This window comes from Felis catus, chromosome D2 (genome assembly GCF_018350175.1).
Source record: "Felis catus isolate Fca126 chromosome D2, F.catus_Fca126_mat1.0, whole genome shotgun sequence".
NCBI lineage: Eukaryota > Metazoa > Chordata > Mammalia > Carnivora > Felidae > Felis > Felis catus.
The window spans coordinates 27,541,435-27,563,118 of NC_058378.1; the positions used below are offsets into that span (position 1 = coordinate 27,541,435).

General features: G+C 35.2%; 1 protein-coding gene across 6 annotated transcripts in view; it reads right to left on the minus strand.

Annotated features, from left to right (window-relative positions):
* CTNNA3 (catenin alpha 3) overlaps positions 1–21,684 on the minus strand; it is a 1,783,011-nt gene that overhangs the window by 321,417 nt on the left and 1,439,910 nt on the right. The gene's annotated exons all lie outside the window — the stretch shown is intronic.

Sequence of the window (21,684 nt, forward strand, 5' to 3'; positions counted from 1 at the left end):
CTAGTTAATTTTTGAAATTTCTCTGTTTACTCTAGAAAATTTACACACACCATATTCTCACCATACATACCAATGGCATGGTAAAGACCCTTGTTAGTGCAGAGGTATAGAACACTAGAACAAAACTAGTTCATAATCTTGGAATCAAAATATCCTCAGGGGCACAATAGTGACATAATAGTGGATTGAAAATGGCAAGCGCAAAATTTCCAGCACATCCAGATAATGTAGCAACTCTAATGAACTTGCTGTTTTACCATTATTTTACCAGCAGGTGACTATTGCTCCTTAATGCAATATTCTACAATGACTCAACTCCACTTTGTCTACGCTTCTATTGTTTCTTCTTCTCTTGTCATTATACACTCTACATTCTTTCAAAATTTATTTCTGCTTATTCTGAGGGTTTTTTTGTCTAAGAGGTCACCTCACTACTAACCTTCTTCCTTGTGTCTTCGGGCTTCTGCACTATTTCTACGTGACATTTTTGTATAACTCACAAAAGAGGCTCTGACTGAATTGGCCAATTACTACATATGGTAGAGAATATCAGTACTGGATAGTATAAACCTCTCATACTGGTACCCTTATAGATTAATGGTCATTCTACATAGCTGACTTTGGGTGAGAAGTGATCCCTGCTCCAACAATCCATGGCTAGATTTGCAGAATCATACAGAACTAAACACAGTAATTCATGTATTTAGAATCTCTTAGAAGGGAACTATGAACATGCCAGGGATATAGAGACTCTTGGGAAAGAAGATTGTAGCCAGAGGCCACCTTATGTGGTCTACCTCAATATATTCATTTATTAGGGTCTCTTTCAGGGGCATCTCTTTTATTCCACTGAGCTGTCTTCCTATTGGTGAAACAGCACCATATGATAAATACCAGATGTTTGAAATTCTTTAAATATCTAGCAGTTGAAATGCCTCTTCATGTTCTTTATTTTCTAAATTTTCTTAACCATTTGGTGCATTTTTTTTTGGTAGGAACAAATTTTAGAATAATTCTGTTCATTTCAAAAAAGTTCTTACTTGAAAATTAAGTTGGAGCTGCATTTTTATAGGTTATTCAAGGGTAAATTGGCATCTAAAATATTGAATCTTTCTACCAAGTCACTGTAGTAGGCTAAAATCCATCGAATCAAACTCTTATAATCCAGAAATCCCAATAGTTCTATCTTGGCAAAATGAAATTAAACAAGAAAAACCAATTGCAGTATGACTCAGCAACTACATAAGAAATGTTTTGTGATGTTTCAGCATATCGAAATGATTTGAGAATATAAGAATGATACTAAATACTCTAAAATGATAGTTCAGAAATTGAAAACATAAACATTGCTTGAAAAATAATAAAATAAGAACTATTTAGTAAGCAGTTACTATGTCCCAGAGTTCCAAGTACTTAACATGCATGGGACATTTAATTCTCAGTGGGGGATTTACCATTCCCACTTACCAAATGAGGAAACATTTATAAGAGGTTAAGCAACTTGCCCTATATAACACAGCTATTAAGTGGAAGAAACAATAAGCTTTAATCTGTTTGATTTATAAACTATATTGTTAAATATTATGCTAGATCTCTCTGTAAAATATGAAAAGCATCAATTTGGGGAGCCTTGCTGGCTCAATCAGTAGAACATGACTCTCGATCTCAGGGGTCATGAGTTTGAGCCCCAAGTTGGGTGCAAAGTCTTCTTTAAAAAAAAGCATCAATTTAATCTAGCAAAAAGCATTTACTTGTGACATGTATTAATATTTTTATATATGTTAAAAACTAAAAAGAATGTAAGTTTTTTGTGAAAATAGAAATCAATACATATATTATTACTACATTATTTTTGTTTCCCAAATCTTTAGATGATTGTCAAATAAAGTATCAAAACCAACCTATTAATTTTAGAGTGTATTTTGAAGTTTATTTGTGTTAGGCACCAAAATATTTTTAAAAATTTATCAATTCTTATTTAAAATCATTACTCTTATCATTTTCAGTTTCATGTTCCTCTCTAATTTTTAATTCCAGAAAAAGTCATTCATAAACGTATTCCTCCAAAAACAAGTTACTGATGATCTACTTATGTGTCAAGCATCATGATGCCATAGTAAAGGAGCGAGACTTGGAGCTATAGTTTTGGCTTTCTCTAGATCTTAGATTCTAACAGAAAACATGATAAATAGTTGTAACCATTGACATTATTTGCAGGTGTGCGGTGCCATGTGAATATATTGGAATACCTAATTCCTAAGTAGGGTTGAGAAAATCCTTCCAGAAGGAAATGGCATCCAAACAGATACTCAAGCATAAGTAAAAATTATTGCAGAGAAAAGGTAGAGGGGCCAGACAGAATGTCAAAATGACTGAATATCCAGAGGTAGTAGGACTTGGTGAATAATCTGAAAAAGGACTGTCAGATGATGGCCAAGTTTCTGGCTCCAGAAATCAGGTAAATATTAATATCTCCTTCAATTTTCATTTTTAAACTGTTTTCATACCCATGATCTCCACTTAATCTGAGAACAACCTTTTGGGGGGTATAAAGGTATTTTCTAGCTTAAAATATAAAAGGGTTACATAGAATTAAGTTCTTCCTTCCATTATTTCTACTCCATCTTAGAACACATGTCTAATTCTACTGTCTAAAGTACAATATGTCTTCTTTCAATCTAGATTGCTGTCCGGATTCAGGCCTGTGTCATATTATCCCCTTGCTACCTAATGTAGAAATCCCTCACTGACTATCCTGACAGGAGTAATCCACCATCATTGCATCATGGCTAGCCAAACAATTTTGATCAACCATGAGAACACCCTTATTACCTCAAGTGCAAGTACACATTAATATTTTGTATAATGGCCAAACACATGGAGAAGGACAATGCATCTCCACACAAGGCTTCCATAGGTCTCTTTCTTATTCTGTTACTCTCCCTCTTATTTTCTAATCCATATTAATATTTGGCAGGTTTTTCTCATATGTTTTAAATGAGATATAAAGTTTCATTGGAGCACACTACAAGGTTACACATGGTCACAAGAAGCCCTTTCTGACTTTCTAGCTCCATGTACTTACACTGCCCAATTATGAACTTAGAAGTGAAATAGCCAACGAGGACTCAGAAGCCATAAAGCATCCTCTTGGGGGATATCTTATTGAAATGGTGGCAGACTTCGCCAGTGCCCTAGCTCAGCATGGGGCAGGCACTTCAAACTGGTTAAACTGTATTAACCACAGCATGGCACACTGAAGCTTTTCTTTCACAGTAGTTTTGCATCCGAAGTCTCCCTGTCTCTATTCCTCTCTCTCTCTCTCTCTCTCTCTCTCTCTCTCTCTCTGTCTCCCCACCCATCCGCTCTTTTGTTTTTTGTTTTTTTTTTTAATGTTTATTTATTTTTGAGAGCAAAAGACACAGAGAGAGAGAGCATGAGCAGTGAAGGGGCAGAGAGAAAGAGAGACACAGAATATGCAGCAGGGTCCAGGCTCTGAGCCGTCAGCACAGAGCCTGACCTGGGGCTTGAACCCATGAACCATGAGATCATGACCTGAGCTAAAGTCGAACACTTAACTGACTGAGCCACCCAGGGGCTCCTGTTATTTTCTTTGTTTCTTTGTTTGTTTTGTTTTCTGTTTTATTTTTGTTTTTGTTTTTGTTTTAATGAGGGATGGTTGTTAAGTGTCCTTCTAAGTGGCTAAAATGGGAGGTGGCTTTACAGTAGTTCCAAAAGAGAGAAGCAAAGTCTAGAGACACCAGAAGTCACTTTTGTATAATCCAGGTGATATGTCTGTGGCTATCCCTGGACCGCAACAGGAAGACAGAATGTTTTCAGTATAGGTGACAAATTATTACTCCATGGTGATTGACACACTGCAGATACTGGCTCCTTGGCATTGACCACTAAAGTACTCATCCGGGAAGAGGCAGAGGAGCCTCACATGCCCACTCACTTTTCCCCAATGATCTAGGCAAGCCTGGTCTCTCAGACTTCCTTTGTTACCTGATTTCCCAAGATAGACAAAACTGCTAAACATGACAGGTAGAGGGATCCAGCTTTTCCTCTAGACTCTTTAAATCTAGTGTTATTGATAAACCTTATATCTCTTCTTTAAAATTGGACTTTTGCTTTTCAAAATCTTTTCTTCTTACCTCTCAAAAAGCCTTGTTCTTGCAAATGAATAGCTTTAGTGTCAGAACAATTGTTTCTTAAAGAGGGATATGAATTCAAATTTGCAAATGGGAGAGCCAGATGAGGCTGGATTGCGAAGAAAGCCCATATCTACATAAAATATTAACAGGATTTTGAGAAAATAGAAAAGTTCTATGTTAGAGTCTAGTCTTGTTCCATTTTTGACTCCAAGTCTCTGTATTAGGGCCAACTTGCAAAATGAGTACAGATGAAAAAAATTGACCTACAGGTAGAAATTTTAGTGAGAGGAGCAGCCTATCAGCCTTGACTTGCTTATTTGGCTATTAATTTCTGTCTTAATCCACTCAAATTTCTTCAAGCTCCAAACAGAGTTATAATCAGGAAGCAGGAGAATAAATAGGTAAATGATAGGAAGCTTATACTTAGAAAACCTTTGTGAAACAATGTGTGATGCCTAGCAAACTATTCATCCCGCCCCCTTAATCTTACTTCTTTATAACTGAATTTAATTATGCTTTCTAAATTCTTAAGGACAGTACAGAAATACTAAGATTGATCTCCCACATCTCTATATCCAGAAACTCTGGATACCACATGAAGATCATTCTTACCTCAGTGAATGAAAAAAGGCAGTATGGGTAGCACAATAAACAGGCTTTGGAGTCAGACAGAAATGCCTGATTCTGAACCCTGTTGGACACAGTCTATCAGAGTGACTTTGGGAGAGTAATTTTAAATGATGTGTTTCCTTTCCTGCCAATAAAATGGTTATTTAAATCCCTTCCTCAAGGGTTTCTTTAAGGGTGAAATGAGAGAATGTGTGTAAAGTTCCTGCCAGGTAACAATCTCTCAACAAAACTTTCTCCCCTCAGGCTAGATTTCTTTATCAGCAGCTCAAGGATATAGCTTTTACCTCTACTTGATCTTCTCAGTTTCTGTTGGGAATTTTACTTTAAACTGAAGGGCATTTTCTCTTTACTTCACTTCTTAAGCAAATTCGGTACATTTAAATTATTTCCCTTGATCTTCCTACCTCATCTTCTCTTCTAGAGAAGCTAATTTGACCTTCCCCCCAAGCTTCTCATCACTTGTTCTTTTCTTGTCCTTACATTAATGTATTCCTGTTGTTAGCCAATGATTTCAAATACAGGTTTTTAAGTAATTTTTAAAATATATATGCTTAATTAATATAATATGCCATACTAAACACATTATATTACAATCCATTTGATTAATACCATGTGTTTGTCTGTCTTTTTGTTTGTATCTATGGTTGTGGTAATAGCAAAAGCACACTGATTTTGGATTCAGGACACCAGTGACTTTGACACTAACTAGCTGTATGCACTTGGGCACTCTATCACTTCGCCTCTGTAGTCCCCAACACCTTCTAAAGATTTTGAGCTACGTGAATTTTTACTCAACTCAGCTCTATCATTTCAGTAACAATGCAATGCTTCACTAATGACAATATGTTAGCTTTCCATATTTTTTTAATCTATGACCTCAAATGATTATTTGCTTCCATGCTTCCATGTGTTCTGTCTCTGGGTGACTTGTCCCCCTTTCTTCTCTTTCCCACCTACCAGAAAGGCTTATAAAGAAAGGGATGTATTATACTTACACTTTTCCCACCTACAGGAAAGGCATATAATAAAATAGATGTATTACCAACATTTTTATGGGATCATGCTAACTTTTATTTGGGGCTGAAACTAAGAGAACCTAATGCATGACACTGCAGAATTACAAAAATTAAATCAAGCTTCACAACAGCAGGAATAAAATGGTCTTACTGTTGCCAAAACAAACAAATGAACAAAAGATATACATAGATGATCAAGTATATGTGTTAGAATTTATGTAGAAAATTATCTGAAAGGATACAAACAAAATCGCTAAAAGCAATCAGTACTGGAAGAAGTGAGATCCAGAGATCCAGAAGTAGGAGCAGTGAAGGTTTAAATGTTTACCATAAACTCTTCTATATTGTTACAAGCATGTTATCACAAGCAAGTGTTAATTTTATAACAAAAATATTATCATTGACTGGTATCTATTTTACTCATATTTTTTAATAAAGTAGCTTTGTAGTTTACTATAAATTGGGTTTAAGTTAGTAACAAGATAGTGATTTGAGGCGGAGAAACATTCATTAGTATTGCACAGTAAAAACAGCCAGTGGGGGAATCTGTTTGAGCTCTGACCCAAGCAGAAAGTGATGATTTCTTCTGAAAGTGATTTGATACTGTTCTTCTCATTGCATCTATGGCAAGAAAACTGAATAGGGTAATTAAAATATAATTGTAACAGGAAACACAGGTACAGCTAAATCTTTACATTGCAGAAAGTACTCAGAGGTAGGCAAAAGCCAACATTGGAGTTAACAGAATGGAATATGGTGGCAGGATTTTGCAGAACACATTGGAGCAAAGCAAATCTTTCCAAAGAAGTTGATAGGTAAAGATTGCATTTAAAGACAAATATTTCAGAAGTACACAAAGACGAATGACTGCAGATATTCATAAGGACACAGGACGGAACAAGCTTTCCAATCGAAGATAGTATGATTCAATAGCAAACACTGGAAGAATAACAAAAAACCAAAAAAACAAAAACAAAAAAAAACTGGGCTGGGATCAAGACACACAAGACACACAGAGTCATCAACTCAAGTTGTTATCAAAAGCCTAGATATAATACAATATTTACAATCATAAGCATTTATGTAAGCATAAAGTATAAAGAGTTCACTTTCAGAGTGTTGGTTCAGTCATTGTCACAATGTCAGGTTTATTTTGTTGTTCTTCCCCTATGATGGGGTGATGACGTTACAGATGTTCTGAGGATTCCAAAGGGAAATGAGAGAACTGTTTAAACTCTTTTTCAGAGCACTACACATTTCAAGAATTCTAATTTCTCTTTTCCTGTCCCAAATTTTCTACTTATACCTAAGCTCCATGGAAGTGCACTGGTCTCAATAGGCTGACATTTTCTCAACCTATAATTGCGGTATTTAGCTTCTTTGTCTGCTGCAGCCTTGGTCATCAGTTTCAGTAATGCCTGACACCATGTACTTTATTTTCAACCCTACATTATCTATTTGGTCATCTATGTCCCCAAATACAATGAACATATCTTCTTACCTTATCAGCTCTCTATGTAACAGTCCACACAGTTGAAAACTCTTGCCTTGGCTTCTGACTCAACACTGTCTTGATTCTTCTCATCTTTCCTGTTACTGTTTGTCAGTCTCCTTTGCTGTCGACTCCTCCTCAGCATGAATTTTAAATGTTTGTTCCTATATCATTTTTTTTCTTTTCTAATATACCCTCTGAAAAGGTGAGTACATTCTATGTTAAGGGAAATCAAATTTCTATAATAGGCCAAATTTATGTTCTAAGTTCCAAAATCATATATCCAATGACCCATGTATCTATAAAATAAGCAAATTTCATATCTAATGTGCCCAGTAAAATGGAATTAAACTCCTACCCCAAACTTGTTTCTCCAAGTCTCCACTAGCTCATTAAATCACACTTACATCCAGGGGCTCCTGGGTGGCACACTGAGCCCCCAACCCTTTGTTTTGGCTCAGGTCATGATTTCACCATTTATGAGCTCAAGCCCCACACTGGGGTCTGCACTGATAGAACATAGCCTGCTTGGGATTCTCTGTCTCCCTCTCTCTCTGCCCCTCCCCCATTCATTCTCTCTTTCTCTCTCTCTCTCAAAAATAATTAGATAAATAAATAATTTTAAAAAGCGACACTTGCATCCATACAACGGCCCAAAGCAAGATACCTAAGACGCAAATTTGTTTCCCCAGTTTTCTTCAATTTCATGTTTATTCCCAGGAAAGTCCGCACATTTTATCTCTCAAATAAATTTCAAATCTGATCACCTCTTCTACCAACTGTCTAGTCCAGCACTGTTCAATACAAATGTAATGCAAGCATCATTTGTAATTTTAAGTTTGCTAGCAGTCATGTTAATAAAATAAATAATACTTAACACATGTTAAGCGAATAATATTTTGAATATATTTGGTTAAATTATATTATTAACATAAATTCTCCATTAAATATTAAATATTATAAATATTAAAAATAGATGAGATATTCTATATTCTTCTTTTGTGTGTGGAGTTTTCAACACCTGCTATGGTTTTTACACTTACATAGCACATCTCAGTTCATACTAGCCTAATTTCAAGTGCTCAAATATCCACATGTAACTATTGCACTGAACAGTGTAGACCTAATCTACATCGACATCATCTATTACCTTAGAAAACAACCACAGTCTCCTATCTGATATTCTCACTTCAACTCTTGCCAACCCACCCCCAACAACATATTTCCCATGGACTAGTGAGAACTGTAAACAACAAAATTTCCAGCTCTTTTATTAAATACTAATGGGACTGGAGAGACGTTCCTATTCTTGTGTTCATAATACTAAGATCAAGCAAAAATATCTTAGCTGCTTTCTCTAGGAAATACCTGCTCCTAGAAGAGAAAACTGATGCAGCTTAACTGATAAATTATCAAGACTAACAAGTTCATCTAGATTCATTTCAAGATCAATTCACTGTGTTCTCTCATCCAAATCTATGTCACCAAATCCCAACCAGTTTTCCCTCCTGAAGATGCACTTTAAAATCATTCAGCAGGACCCCCGGGTGGTTCAGTCGGTTGAGCATCCAACTCTTGATTTTGGCTCAGGTCATAATCTCACAGTACTGTGAGTTTGAACCCTGCACTGGGTTCTGCGCTGACAGCATGGAGTCTGCTTGTGATTCTCTCTCACTCCCTCTCTCTCTACCCCTACTGCACTTGCACTGTCTCTACCAAACAAACAAACAAACAAACAAACAAAAACCCCACAACATTCAGCACAGGCCTTAAAATGATATAAAGAGACCTACTCAATCTCCCCATTTGAGATGCTCATAAGACCCTGTCAAGGTGGTTTCTCTTTTACTGCACTAAGTCTAATAAACTTAGTTTGCTTGATAAACATATTTTTTTAGAGATCTTTTGGAAAGCAAATCATCAACAAAAGCAAGAGAGAACTTCTTAATATACAAATGGGATCATGCCACTCATGTGTTAGATTTAATTTAATAGTTCCCGATGCTTTGGAATAAAATCCAAATTATTTAATGTATCTGAAGAGGCCAAAATAATCTATACTCTGTCTAGCTCTCTAAAATAAAATTATATTACTATCCTTCCTCCCTTTACTAAGCTTTAGACACAGTGCCTCATTCCAGGTCTTCAGGTACAACCAGAGTTTTGCTAATCTTGTTTTCTTTGCATTTACTCCACCCTGCCTGCAACATTCTTCCATCTTAAAATTGTTGACTCATCTTGATTCTTATTACCCAAGTCAAATTTGATGTCCTCAGAGAGGTTTTCCCTGACTACTGTATTTAACATGTTGTTTTCTCTTATGCCAATATTCTCTTTATCACTTCATACTGCTTAATTCCATCATATAATTCATCATTACTTCCCTGTTTATATTTTCTATAATTGTTTACTTTCTGTCTCTCTCCACTAGAATATAAACTCCAAGAGAATAGAGATTTTGCCTATCTTATCTAGCTCCATATGCCTAAATGTCTGACAAATTTATTGGTACATAGTAGGTATTCAATAAAAAGTTATCAAAATAAATGAATCAAAATAATTCAATGAATAGTTTAAAGAATGAGAGAAAAGACAGAGATAGAGAGATGGAGAAGGAAAGAAGGAAGGAAGAACCCCCTAAAATATGCAATTATAAGCAAGAAAAATGTGATTATCCCCATTATGCTTTAGGACACTGTGTAAGTGCGTTCAAGGTAGGAAATCAGGACTCCAGAGCTACTTACAATATAATGTAGCAGAGACCAAGATCAAGGTCTTTCGATTTCTAATCTAGTGCTCATCACAGCATAACACACTGTCTTTCAACCTTCTCTGATTGATGTAGTTCTTTTGAAGCTAACGTGTAAAGCTTCAGATTTAATAACAAAACAAGGCGTCTAAAGGAGAAAATGATTCTCTGTGCATTAATTGGTGAGTTCATATCTTTTTGCATTTACATCTCCCACTTGCATTTTGATTAGCAATTTCTTCTGTCAATTTAACACCAAAATCCTCTGTAATCAGTGGCATGTTATATTCTCGAACAGACTCAACGAGTCCCTGAAGCTGGCAAGACAGCACTTCAATCCCTTCACCTTGGCTGCTCTAGTGGTGAGCATCCCTGACTGTCAGTCTGATTTCCTAAATCTCCTAAAAGAGAGTAGGCAGTTAGAAATACTGTTGGCATATGCTTGGCTTTAGCTCATTTCAAATACAAAAATGTTGGCTGGTTCCAGACACAAGCCTCACTTATTTTCTATAGTAATAATAATAATAATAATAATTATAATTATTATTATTATCATCATCACCATCATCATTATTGTTATTATCTTTATCACTCTTCCAAAGTCCCTTTTGGAGAGGTTTCATATCCTAAGGAAGAGCAATTCCTGAAAATTACACTTGATCAATTTATTTAGTGAGGCATAAATAGTAAATTAGCATCTGATTAAAATTCCTACCTTCTTTTAATAATAAATACATTGTAAGGGATTGTTTGTTGTCTACCCTATCACTAATTTCTACTTTCTTTCCTGCTAAAAGCACTTCAATTTTCGAATATTAGGAATGTTGAGGTGTTTGTGGCACATGAGGGGGAAGATACTCCCCCACCCAAACCCTACGGAATGAATCTTGAATAGTCTGTGCCAAGCCTAGTAACTGTGCTCCTCTTGACATTGGTCAAGGTTATTTACCTTTGACATGGCATAAAAAAATATTATAAATCTGGATTCTTTTTATTTGCCCAGTTATTTTTCCACCTATACACTGGAGTCCAGGCACTCTGGCCTAATTACATTTCTCTAAATATCTCTTTACTTCTTTTCCCTTGCAAATGTCCTAAACCACAATTCCAACTATACAACCCCTATCCATTCAACAAAGCCCAACTCTAATCACCCAACTCTAGTCACCAAATGAGTACATCTGTGCATAATTTTCTCCATGACATAATTAAAATCTCTTAATTAGCAATGATGATTCTGTTTTCATTGTAGCACTTACCACTATAAATTCTCATCATTGGCTCACACATCTCTTTATTCCATGAGAAAGCTAGTTAATTAGCTAGTTAATTAAGAACAAGGATCCTATCTCACTCATGTTTGTATTCTTAAACACAGTTCTTGAAAGATAGAAAGTACTCAAATATTTTTTCAAGAGGTTGACTGAGGAGACTGTACAACAAATAGAAAATTAGTTGTTAACATGATGCCTTCTTCATTCTTTGCCATCCGGGTTCATGACACTTTTGTATTCTACATACACTTTTCAAAAGTTTTATTCTATTTTGTACTTCCTAGATATTACTATTTCAAACGAAATCTCTAATTTTTTTAATGTTTATTTATTTTTGAGAGAGAGAGTGAGACAGAGCGTGAACCATGGAGGGGGACACAGAATCGGAAGCAGGCTCCAGGCTCTGAGCTGTCAGCACAGAGCCTGAGGCGGGGCTCTAACCACCAACCGTGAGAACGTGACCCCAGCCAAAGTCAGATGCCTAACTGACTGAGCCACCCAGGCGCCCCTCAAAGGAAATTTTTAGAGTGTACCAGAAAGTTTGTATCAGAAAGATTGTATATAGCTTAACATCTTAAATAGGCAATGCATATAGTTACCGAAGAAATTAAAATGTAATAAAATTTTTAACTAGAATATTTTACTAATCAGAACTCCCAAAAACTTGTTATAAGCAAATGATTACCTGCAATGTTTTAAAAATATTTCCACTGGTTTATTTTACTCTTTAAAAGCAGTAAGCTTTTCAAGGTAACTTATGGTAACAAAGTTAATCAGTAAAAAAATTATTAGTAGTAATGATGATGAGAGTATTATAATAAGTAGAGCACATTACATTTTCCAAATATAGGCTTTATATTGTATCCCATCCCATTTGTTCCTTTTGACCTTTATACTTCTTACACAGAAAGGTAAAGTTCATTCTCCTCCTCTTGAATCAGGGAGGTCTTTGACTTGTTTTTAAGTAAAAAATTATGACAGAAATAACACTGTATAATTTCAGAGAGTAGGTTAGGAAAGAAAGTATTGTCTGTGCTTTGTTAGCTGCAACACTTATTCTTGATTCCTAAAATGCCATACAAAAATAACCAATTATCTGGAGGTTGTCATGCTATGAGAAAGCCAAGCCACATGAAAGTTCATGTAATTTTCCTTAGTCTTCCAGTACTGAAATCAGACATCATTTATGTGAGTAAACAAGCTTATGCCCTTTCTGAATTCTTGATGCATAGAATCTGTGAACATAATATATTGGTTGTTGTTTTAAGTGGCTAACTTTTGGATCATCTGTTGCATAGCAGTAATAACTGGAACAAAGGGTGTGCCAAGGAAGGTTAGGTGTTCGCTAATTAATCATCCACTGTTTCTTCCCTTTCTCCAATGACAGTGGAGGCCACATCATAAAGATAGCAGTATCAAAAGATTGGAGGATCCTGAATCACCAAGTCATTACTTGGTAGAAACTTATCCAGGAAAACTGGCTAACAACAGAGCAATGTATAAATGATAAATAAACTATCACTGAAATAAGCAATCGGGATTTGTGGGGTTGTGTTAGAGCAGCTAGAATGCATTATTTTGACTAATACACATAACAAATTCTTTGTATTTGTATTACTACACTGTAATACTAAGACAAATTCATTGAGCACTTATAGTGCGCTGGAAAACTTTACTTAATGTTGTGCATGTATTATCCCGTTTAAACTCAGATCAACCATATAACTAGGCCAGTATGTGTGTTTTCCTTATTTTACAAATGCAAATCAAAAGTTGAGAAATTATCTGACTTACTCAGGGTCACAAAGATATTCCAGAGAAGGGGAATGTCTTTGAGATGGAGAAGTGTGAAGTCAGTCTAAAATAGGGTTGTCTTCCCAGAGTTAAGTTAGCAAAATCCACTGGAAGAGATTAGTTTGTATAAACGTATTGTTGATAAAAAATTTGTTAAACAAGCAGCCTAGATTTATTTCTAGGCCACTAGTAATTTTGGTGATAATAGAAGATATGCAGAAATTCCTGGTTTTATTTTCATATATATTTTTTAGTAAACAGACCACTATGGACTCATTACAATATATTTTATAACCATTTTTAAGGGTTAGAAATAATTTTTGTCATAGAATCTTTCTATATTTTATGACTTTAATTAAGTTTCTGATTTCTTTTCCAAACAGTGCAATATAAGACAATATAAAACATATTTTAAATTATTAAATTTGTGGATAATTTTGTGACTTTTCAGAACCTATAACACCAAGGGTATGATAATGGAGGAGAATGTGCATAAAATACACTTCAGCAAGTTCCACAAACTCTAGCCTCAATGATTTTTCTTCCACAACCCAACCACTAATGCATGCAATCAAGAAGTCTCATCAGGGCTATTCTGTAACTGTTATCATCTTTAAAGAGGAATCTTGTCATCTGCACAAGGTAAAATGAAAGCTTCTTAAAACAACTATATATTCAGTTTTATAGAAGTTTGTTACTTGATACAGACATGTATATGCATTTGTGATCACATTGGTGGCCACAAAATACAGTATGTATTAGGGATCCTTGGTACTTTCAAAACTATCTTAAACCAAAGATTGAGAGAATTTTAATTCTTTGTGAAAGTATTTATCAAGGTAGCTTCTTAGTGTCTGTCACTTTCTGTAATATAAAATATAACAAAGTAATTTTTTTCTTGCCATTAATTCCTTGAGGTCCAGTGACTACGTTTCAAACAAGTGACGAATTTGACAACTAAATCAATCACTTTATTTAATTGTAAAAAGCCTAACATCTGATTTTATCCTAAATGTCTAAAAAATCCCTCCTTTCATAAACTCTCCATTCTTGTATGGGGAGACAGAAAATAGATAAATAAAAAATATATAATATGTTCTTTGTCATGATACACTACGTAAACCCAAACTCGAGTGAGAAGACAGAGTGGCTGAAGAGGGAGATGCTATCTCTGTATATGGATCCTTGTAAGATCTGTGCAGGATGATATAAAAGTAATGATGGATCAGACCTGAACAAGTCTGCTGTGCAAATTCTCGGAGAAAGCATATGGTTAGACAGGACAGTAATTGGAAAGATGCCAGAAGTGTAGGCATGTCTGGTGAACACAAGAAACAGACAGAAGGGCTATGTATCTGAATCTGAAGCAGGAGAGAGGAGCATTATAGGGTAGGTATTCTTCAACAAACTGCCTAAAAAGTAATTTGGGGGATTTATGTGTTTTTAACTGGCCCATCGACGAAGGGAAGTCAGTGAAGTAGAAGGACTCCTGTTGTATAAAAACACTTAACTATTTCCTGCTCCTGAGAAAAAAGGAAAATGTTCTGAACCAGGTGCCCTAAGACCCCAAGTTTTCAATCTGTTACTTTCCCTGTCGGTGTGTGACCTCAAGTTGCTCACTTCATTTACACACCTTTTACAAACTCATTTGTAATCTAATAATCGTTAGACACATTGTTACTACTGTAACATAAAGAAAAGAAAAAGTAAAGTGGTTGAGTGAAGTTGATGAATTTCAACATCCTGTAAACCTCAAAAGTTGAATTTCAAAATGTATGATAATCAAAGGGCAGCTTAAAATTTAATTATACCTGCTGAACATATGCAAAATACCAAGAGGAATGTGAAACCTCTTTATAGCCTTTGGGGAAGAGTGAATCCTAGTAACTAAAGCACTCTGCAAAGTAGCAGGAAGGAAGTGCAAAGAAGGAAGGGCAGATGGTTTGACCTACCAAAGAAAGGGTAAAAAACTTAGAGCACCTAGGAGAATGGAAACCACATGGGTGCAAAAGGGTGGGGAAAAGCTCCTGGGACCCTGCAATGGGAATAGGATGGAATAGCAGAAGTTGCACTGGGTGGTCACATGACTCAATGAACTTGAAGGAAGGACCATTGTAATATTCAAATATTTTGGATGATTAGGTTTACAACGGAAAATTAATAAAGGTGCAATTGGATCCTTGGAAAACCCAGTCAAAATTTTAGTAAAGAGCCAAAACAGACTAAGACAAGGGTCAGCAAAATTTTTTCTGTAATGAGCCAGGCAGTAACTGTTTTAGGCTTTGTGAGTCATATTGTTACTGCTATGGTTACTGTTGCCATTACTAACATTGCCATTATAGGGCAAAGAACTATCTATTGGTGTTCTTCCTAAAATCAGAATTTCATATAACTTTCAGATGTCAAAAAATATTATCCTTCTTTGAAATTTTTTCAACTGTTTAAAAATACTAAAATCATTTTTAGCCCATAGGTCATACAAAATAAGATGGTCGACCAGATGCAGCTCCGTGGCCTTATGTTTGCCATCCTTGACCTAAGATAATACATAATAATTTATAAACATGAGAAATACAAATCAACAAAAGAGGACCATATATTAGAGATATTTGGTGGGGTGTCTGGCTGGCTCAGTTGGTTGAGCCTCCGACTTCGGCTCAGGTGGTGATCACGCGGTTCATGGGTTCATGCCTGGTGTCGGTGCTGACAGCTGGGAACCTGGAGCCTGCTTCGGATTCTGTCTCTCCCGCTCTCTGTGCCCCTCCCCCACTTGCACTCTGCCTCTCTCTCTCTCTCTCAAAAATAAGTAAAAATTAAAATATTTTTAAAAAGAAATATTTGGCAAGTAGCCAGTTATAAAGTAGAAAGGTATATGTTGTATTATAATATTCTAAAAATCAGCATTCTCAGTAGTTCATGCAGGCCTTTTTAATTAATCCTAATTAATACATTCGATAGGACTTTATCTAAATAAAATTACCTCATTGTTAACGTGCCGACTACTAGGTAAAACATTATTAATTTTTAAAATCAACTTTATCCACGTAATTTACCTGTAATTCTAAGTGTACAGTTTTATAAGTTTTGACAAATGAGTGTACCCATGTAACCACCTTGGATTATCAGTTTTCATAAAAGAGTCTACTGGGAGTTTGTTTTGGACAGCATTATATCTATAAATCAATTTCAAGATAATTGTACACCTTAATAATATTGAGTCTCCCAGTCCAGGAATATGATTAACTTTCTCCTAATATGTGTTTTCTTAATTTTTATTGATAATGTCTCATAATTTTCAGAGTGTAAACCTTGTATAAGTTTGTTAAATTTATCAATTATTTTGTTATTTTTGACGCTGTGCTAGATTGTACTTTATTTAATTTTTTTTAAGTGTTTGGTTATTTCTGGGACAGTGGCAGAGCATGAGTGGGGGAGGGGCAGAGAGAGAGAGGGAGACACAGAATCTGAAATAAGCTCCAGGCTCCGAGCTGTTAGCACAGAGCCTGACGCGGGGCTCGAACTCACAAACTGTGAGATCATGACCTGAGCCGAAGTTGGTGGGTCAACCGACTGAGCCACCCAGGAGCCCCAGATTGTACTTTTAAAAGATATATTTTCTAACTGTTGTGATTAAATATAAATACATATTGAGTTTCATTGCATTTCTCTACTTTATATTAATTAATTAATTAATTAATTAATTAATTTTGCCCTTATCCTTTCCTCCTCCCCTTCCTTTGTGCTAAATTCACTTACCAGTTCTACCAGAGTGAAGTTTTTGTTGTTTTAATTTTTTTTTTTTTAGGATTTTCAATGTGGTTGATCATATAATTTGCAAATACAGGCAGTTTTATTTTTCCTTATAATCTGTACACTTTTTTTACTTTGTTTCTTGATTTACTGTACTGGCTAGAACATCTACAACATCTCATTGCACTGGAGCATGGACATTCTCACTTTGTTCCCAATTGTAAGGAATAATGTTTTGCCCTTAATTTTTAAGTGCAATGATGGCTAAAAGCTGTAGAGTATGCTTTCATTTCCCTCTACAGTAAAGAAACTAATATCATGTAAGATAACAAACTAAATGATAACACATAAAATTGAGACTGGAACACGCCTTGATTTTACAGAATATTCCTTTCACTATTTCTTCATTTCTGAACTTAATTCAACAGAATTTTAGTTGGACCAGATAACATTGTCCACCAGTCAGTGACTAACTGACACCATCAGTCTTTTCCTCCCGAAGTTTGAATGTGAGACTTCAGAGAAACAAACAGCAGTTTGGTCCAGAAGACATATAAAGCAAAATAATTTTTTGAGGTGAGATGCAAAGAAGTTATGCAGAACAATAGAAGACATTCAAGTAAATCATGACAGTGCAAGTAAGTTAAATTAAGAAAATTGTATATAATTCCAATGAAAGCCATCTATCCATTCCTGAGGGTACAGTAGAATCAGGAAAAAAAAGGGGGTTTTCTGGCTATATAAACTGAAGTTATATATTGAACTGTGTTCCAATTTTAGAAGTCATGTAAATTATTCATGTAAAAATGGTTCATGTAAACTGGGCCACATAAATGGTTTTTTGATTTACTTTATTTTCCTTTGTTTCTTCAAAAAATAAACTTCAATCAAGTGATATCTCCAAAATTTGTTCTTATTCTCTGAAATATGAAGTTAGACAACTAACACAGAAAATCTAAACTTAGTGGTGGTCCTGAAAATCTTCACATTTGGTTTGGAAAGCGTCTCTGTATTTCCTACGTGCTTTTGATAAGTCACATACGAAAATTCACAAACAAAATATGTGAAGCCCACATTCTGCATACCTGTTCAAAGGCTGAATTTTTACTGAATCTTTTCCTCTTTTTGATGGTATTTCACTACTAGCCACCCATGTTTCTCACAATTTAATTATCTTGTCCTTTAAGATTTTTATCTATTTCTGGTTAAGCACATTTCCCTAAAAGATGAACCATCAAGAGTCCTTCTTGCACATTTCAAGAAGTTAATAAAAACAATATATAGAATTATAATGCCAGCTTAAAGTCAGATAGGCTCAAAAGCATAATTTGCATTAAATAATCTATAATTCACATACACAATAAGTTTCCTCTTATGTAAAACAGTATCTTGAATAAAAAAAATAATTATTTGTTTAGAACTTTACCTTTTAAGGTACTTTTGGGCTTTGGCTTCAAGTTGGCCCATGGGCACATTTCTATAACTTCTATAGATAACATTCTTCAACATATAAAAAAGTAATTGGGGCGCCTGGGAGGCTCAGTCAGTTAAGCATCTGACTTCAGCTCAGGTCATGATCTGACAGTTTGTGAGTTCAAGCCCGGCGTCGGGCTCTGTGCTGACAGCTCAGAGCCTGGAGCCTGCTTTGGATTCTGTGTCTCCCTCTCTCTCTCTGCCTCTTCTCCACTTGTGCGCTCTCTCTCTCTCTCTCTCTCTCTCTCTGTCTCAAAAATGAATAAAATGTAAAAAAAAAATAAAATAAATAAAATAAATAATAAGTAGCTTCAGTAGTACTAGCATTATTCACAATAGTAATAGCAATAGGAACTATTTTTTTATAAGACACTACTGTTTACTGAGTACTTCATTTCTATTAGCTCATTTTGTCAGCATAATAATATTTTGAAGTAGATTTAATACAGTTTATTTTACAAAGGAAGAAAACTGAGGGTTAGAGAGATTTGTGACTTGCTTGAATCTTATCATATGAACTCTTAATAACTATAAAACTTATACATAGATATTAAACCTCAAAGAAAAATATTTAATATTCCCTATTCTCTGAGGTTGTTAAGAATGAGATTCCATAAATTTATTTGTCCACAAACTGAATCCAGTGGAGATAGCAATATTAAATGTCACAGCATTTTCTCTTAGAATTTTTAAAAATATTCTGAACACTTGCTAACACATTTATTCACCCCCAAAAAAGTTACAGACAGATATAATCATATTTTTTATAAAACCACATAAAATTTCAAGCACTGAAATTTTTTAGCATTTTGTTTTTTGTTTTGTTTTTAGTATTTTATTAATAAACAGCTTGAAGGGCACTGAAAGCACTCTGGAAATTCCGACATAGGACAGTAGTCTGTAACACTCACAGGACCAGAGCCTAGTCCTCCTTGAACTTGCCTTAATGTTGACATTCTTTAGTTACTTTGAAGAAAGCATCAAATGCTTTGTAGTTCTAAGGTCAGGATATTGCTCAGCATTAAATTTGACCTTATTAAGAGAAGATTACACCAGATCAATTTTATTATCTTCTATGACAAAGGGATAGTCTTCAAAGGAAAAAAAATATTATAGATTTTATTAATTGTACCTGAGTTAGACTTCTACTTTCAATCTATAATCCAATTAGCAGTTAAGTACAGAGGTTTATGGATCATCCTCCAAGGAATCCTTGTAGTTCTGTAGAAGTTTCCCTAGAAATTACCTAAGAAACTGGACACGCAAGCCCAGAGATGCTGAGCCTCTGGACTCTCCTTCATGGTTTCAAGAACAGCAGCTCTGTTTTTTATCTGTTTTATTTTATTCGTCCATAATGTGTGTTTGAAGGAAGAATATATCTATCTCAAAATTCAGAAAACATCCTTACAAACCACACACTTGCCAATATGTTCTTAGTTGGATGGAACATCAGATTCTAAGGTCTCTTAACACTAAGATCCTTAACTGGAGCTAGCTACTAGAGATTGCAGTCAGATGAATGTCCAATATAATCCAATATTTTTATTAGTAATCTAGATGAAGGAATTTAGATTACGATCTCATGTTTCTAACTGAGGCTAATTAGGTACAGTCACAACCAAATTTAAAAGCAAACTGATAAATTATATGAAAAATCATTTAGAAATGTAATAAAGTTTAAATCTGGTATGAGATTTATGACCTGAGAAAACATATCAAATCAAAACAGAGAAGGAATATGTAGGCAATAACAGGGTAAAAAATAAAAATAAAAGGAAATTATTGTCTATCCAATAATCATGATATTTAAGAGAAGAAAAGTAAGTTCACAGCAGTTGGCTGTATTATTAGCAATAACATACAAACAAGTCTTCCACTTCATTTTATTTTGGACAGGCCCTAATTAGAGTATGCTTTTTGATAGTCTCATTTGAGAAGTTTGTTGAAAAGTTAAATAAGAACTAGTAAAGAACACAAAATACTGAATTATTCCTGTGAGGAAAAATTAAAATAAATTGAAGTATGTACCTTGAAAAAGAGATGACTATAGGGAAAATTTACAGCCCTCTAAGGCTGTTAAATAATTCCAATAAATTGCTCTCTTGCCCAACAGAGGACTGCTTGGTCCGTATGAGGGATATATAGAAATAATAGCAAGATACTTTGACTTGCTATAAGTAAGCTATTTTGATAAGAAGGAAATTATTAAATACTAAAACATACGAATGGGAAAAATTACAAGACTTTTTTCATCCGTAGATAGTTTTTTCAGGGGAAAAATGTATTTCCTACACTGGTTCACCTATGCTATTTCATTGGTTTAAACTCCTCACATATCCACCCAAGGATACTGAAAATGCAGGTGTTTCACTCTGGAAAGACCATTGCCTGAAACTCATGTGTCTTCACTCAACGTTTCTTTTCTGGTTCTACCCATCTTCCCTTCTTTGGATTATTACAGTCCACCAGCCTACTCGTCTACATGGGAAAGATTTAAAAATCCTTTTTGGAAGAAAATATTTGATAAAGGTACTTTGCAGCTTAGACATAGTACTGGCACAATACCACGGTTCACGATCACATATAAACAAATGCTTCCTGGCTTTCTCTTTTATATGTATGATTGGCTCGCTTTCAGGTTTTGCCATGCTCTGACGTGCTGGATCCTGTATCTTGACACCTCTGCTTTTCTCTTAGAATTTCTTTCATAAGCACTCATCTGCCCTGCCAGTGTCTTCAACTTCTGTTGGCCGTTTCCCTTAAAAGATTCCCAAACAACTCCACTTTTACAGACTGCTCAGTGTAACCTAACTATGACATTCAGACCTGCCAGATACTGTTGGTGCTCTGCCTGTATCTCTTCAGCACTTCGATTCTACATTTCTAGTTTCAATAACAGTTAAATCTAGAGGCTTTCAAATTAAATTATATTAATACTTAACAAATTACACTCACCATCCCTACTGACTCCTTTTTGTGCAAGCACCTGCCACACTGCCTAAGGGTTGCTTTTTGGGGGCACAAGAGCTTGACTGACCCATGCTGGAGGTTTTAGTAACACCTCTGAGGAGAGGTAGCCTTTAACCAAGGATGAATAGGTAGATAAATTGGGTTTCGTTCACCTCGGGTAAGATAATTCTGAAGTGTATTCAATACTATCACCCAGAGTTCCCAGCAAGATCGAGCCCTAGTTGCCAGTAGTGATGCATAATTACATCTTGCTGGTTTACTTCCCCTCCCTGCCTTATTTTTTTCTGTCTTACTTTCTCCTAAATAGACTAATAGTAACACAAATCCTTACCTCATGGTCTGCCTCCATGTGAATCCATCCTAAGATAAAATACCCCCG